The 4,270-nt window shown below is 32.9% G+C and overlaps 1 non-coding gene across 1 annotated transcript; it reads right to left on the minus strand.

The window, feature by feature from the left end:
- Positions 1-447: 447 nt before the first annotated feature.
- Positions 448-610, minus strand: LOC118969539 (U1 spliceosomal RNA). The gene has a single exon (XR_005057458.1). It is a non-coding gene; the product is annotated as a U1 spliceosomal RNA (small nuclear RNA).
- Between the last annotated feature and the right edge of the window lie 3,660 nt (positions 611-4,270).

Here is a 4,270-nt window from a genome sequence, read left to right on the forward strand (position 1 = left end):
TTTCATGTGGATGTCTAGTTTTCCGAGAGTCATTTTCTGAAAAGACTATATTTCCCCATTGTTTGACCTTGACATCTCCTTAAAAATAATTTGAGTCCAGATTTAAAGATTTATTTCTATGTCTGCATTCTAGTCCATTGTTCTGTATGGGTGCCTTTATGCCAGTGCTACACTATTGTGTTTTATTCCCCAACTTTTTTGAGACATAATTGACATATGACATTGCTTACATTTAAGACACACAATGTGATGATTTGATACACATATATATTCTGAAAAGATTACCACATAAAGATATATAACATATCCATCATCACATAATTACCACTTTATCTGGGTAGCATATTTAAGATCTACTCTCTCAATTTTAATGACATACTACAGTATTTTTAACTATAGTCATGATGCTGCATATTAGATCAACAGAACTGATGCATTTTATTTTTACAGGGAAAAGCGCAAACATTGTCCCCCACTACCATAAATTATGCAGTCGAGTTTCTCACATTTGGGGAAATCACAGGGTCAGCACATCCAGAGTACAGTGGATAAGACTCACCCTGGGAAAACCACCTTCATCATCATGGTATCTCCCCTGCCAGGTAAGTATCAGAAGTGGTGCATTTTATAATTGGAAGTTTGCTCCCTTTCACCAACATTTCCACATCCCCCCACTCCCAAATGCCTTGTAACCACTCGAGTATCTGCTTTTTTTAGATTCTACATATAAGTAAAATCATGCAGTATTTGTCTTTCTCTAATATCATTTAACACAATGCCCTCAAGCGCCATCCATGTTGTCACAAATGACAAAATTTCCTTCAATTTTATGGCTGAATAATATTATGTGTGTTCACATTTTTTTATTCATTCATCTGTCTGTGGACATTAGGTTGTTTCCATGTCTTGGCTATTGTAAATAATGCTGCAATGAACATGGGGTGTGGATATCTCTTTGAGGTAGTGACTTTTATTCCTTCAGATATATACCCTGAACTGGGATTAATGAATCATATGGTAGTCCTATTTTTAATTTTTTGAGGAAACTGCATACTCCTTTTCATAGTTGCTGTATCAATTTATATTCCCACAAACAGTGCACAAGTATTCCATTTTTTTCATATCCTTGAATGTATGTTTGATATCTCCTGTCTTTTTGGCAATAGCAAGCTAACAGGTATGAGATAACATCTTGTGTTTTTAATTTGCATTTCCCTTGTGATTAGTGATGTTGAGTATCTTTTCATATACCTGTTAGTTATTTGTATGTCTTGTTTGGGAAAGTATTCAGGTTCCTTGTCCATTTTTAAATATGATATGACCATTTTATTATTATTTTGTTATTCAGTTGCATATTTTGAATATTATCCCCTTATTGGACATACGGATTGGAAATATTTTCTCCCATTCTATAGGTTGTCTTTCAGTTTTCTCATTGTTTCTATTGCTGTGCATAAAATGTTTAGTTTGATATAGTCCAACCTGTTTATTTGTACTTTTGTTGCTTGTGTTTTCGATGTCAAATCCAAAATATTGTTGCCAAGAACAATGTCAAGGATATTTCCCCTATGCTTTCTTCTAGAAGTTTTACAGCTGTAGGTCTTAATTTAAGTCTTTAACCCATTTTTAGTTAATTTTTATAAATGGTATAAGATAAAGGTCAAATTTAATTTTTTGGTATGTGAATATTCAATTTTCCCTGCATGATTTATTGAAGTGAGTATTCTTTTCCATTGACTATTCTTGGCTCACTTGTCAAATATTAGTTTCTAATATCTCAGTTTTGTTCCATTGGTTTGCATGTCTGTTTTTTTACCAGTACCATGTACTACTATAGTTTTGTAACATAGTTTGATATCAGGCAGTGTAATGCCTCCAGTTTTGTTTTCCTTTCTCAGAATTACTGTGGCTAATCAGGATTTTAAAAATATGTCTTTTAGGATTGGTTTTATATTTCTGTAAAAAATTCCATTAGAATTTTGATAGAGATTGCATTGAAAGCATAGATGACTTTAGGTAGTATGGACATTTTAACAATGTTAATTCTTCCAATTCATGAACATGGGATATTATATATTTATTTATATCCTCAATTTCTTTCATCAGTGACTTACAGTTTTCAGTGTACAGGCCTTTCACCTCGGTTAAATTTATTCCTTAGCATGCTATTGTTTTTGATGCTATTGTACTTGCTATAGTTTATTTTTCAGATAGATTATTTTTAGTGTATAGAAATGCTACTGATTTATCCATTTATTTATTTTGTATCCTGTGTGTATACTGAATTTGTTGATTATCTCTATGAGGTGTTTTTTTGGTCTTCAGTATTTTCTACATATAAGATCATATTATTTGACAATAAAGATAATTTTACTTCTACCTGTCTAATTTGGAGGCTTTTATATCTTTACCTTGACTGCTTGTTGTGAGTATGACACCCAGTATCATGTTAAATTGGAGTGGTGAGAATGGAAAACCTTGTCTTATTCTTGATATTAGAGGATACATTTTAATTTTTTTTTTAGTTTTCCCTATTGTAAGTTTTATTCGGTATATACATTTTTTCAATAGTAGCTTCCTTTTTATTGAAGTATAATTGATAAACAATCTTATAAAGGTCTCAATAATACAACACAGTGATTCAACACTTGCATACATTATTAAATCCTCTCCTCCTCTAATGTGGTTACTATCTGTCAACATAGAAAGATGTTACAGAATCATTGACAATATTCTACATACTGTATGACTATCCTCATGAACAAATTATATTATGATTGAAAATTTTTGTGCCTCTTTATCCCCCTTACCACCCAAACCCACCCACTGCAACCCCACTCCCATAGTAACCACTATAACTTCTCAGTGTCTATGAGTTTACTGCTGTTTTGTTATTTCTGTTTTGTTTTGTTTTTATATTCCCAAAATAAGTGAAATCACATGGCATTTGTTTTTGTCCACCTGACTTATTTCACTAAGCATAATATCCTTCAGGTCCATCCATTGTTGTTGCAAATGACACAATTTCTCTTTTCTTTATGACTGAATAATATTCCATTATGTATATGTACCACATCTTCTTTATCAATTCCTCTATTGATGAACACTTAGGTTTATTCCATATCTTGGCTATTGTAACTAGTACAGAGATAAACATAAGGGGGGAGGGCATATATCTTTTCAAATCAGGGTTTTTGTTTTCTTCAGATAAATTCCTAGAAGTGGGATTACTGTGGGTCAAATGGTATTTTTAATTTTAATTTTTTAAGGAACTCCCATACTGCTTTCCACTGTGGTTGTACCAATTTAAATTCCCACCAACAGTGTAGGAGTGTTCCCATTTCTCCACATCCTCACCAACACTTGTTATTTCTTGTCTTTTGGGTAGTGGCCATTCTGACTGGTATGGGTAGATATAACATTGTAGTTCTGATTTACCTTACCCTGATTAGCTATGTAGAGCATCTTTTCACTGCCTGTTGGCCTTTTGTATTTCTTTGGAAAAATGTGTGTCCAGGTGTTCCACCTATTTTTTTTTTGGAGTTGACATGTATGAGTTCTTTATACATATTTAGGATGTTAATACCTTATTGGGTAAATTCATATGAATATATCTTCCCATACTTTAGGTTGCCTTTTTGCTCTGCTGATGGTCTGTGTCCTTTGTTGTATAGAAGCTTCTTAATTTGATGTACTCCCACTTGTTCCTTTTTGATATTGTTTCCCTTGACTAAGGAGATGTGTGCAGGAAAAAATTGCTCATACTTATGTTCAAGAAATTTTTGCCTATGTTTTATTCTAAGGCTTTTATTGTGTCATGGTTTATATTCAGGTGTTTGATCAATTTTGAGATTACTTTTGTATATGGAGATAGACAGTAATCCAATTTTATTCTCTAGCATGTAGCTGCCCAGTTCTACAAACATCATTTATTGAAAAGACTGTCTTTTCCCCATTGTATATTCATGGTTCCTTTATCGTATATTAATTGATCATATATGTGTGGCTTTACATCTGAGCTCTCTATTCTGTTCCATTGATCTATGTGTCTGTTCTTGTGCCAGTACCACATTGTTTTGATTACTGTAGGTTTGCAGTATAGCTTGAAGTTGGGGACTGTAATGCCCCCAACTTTGTTCTTTGTCATGATTGCTTTGGCTATTTGGTGTCTTTTCTGATCCCATATGAATTTTAGAACTGTTTGTTCTAGTCCACTGAAAAATGCTGTCAGTATTTTGATAGGGATTGCAGTGACTTTGTAATTGCTTTG

The sequence above is a fragment of the Manis javanica genome, chromosome X, assembly GCF_040802235.1.
Source record: "Manis javanica isolate MJ-LG chromosome X, MJ_LKY, whole genome shotgun sequence".
Classification (NCBI taxonomy): domain Eukaryota; kingdom Metazoa; phylum Chordata; class Mammalia; order Pholidota; family Manidae; genus Manis; species Manis javanica.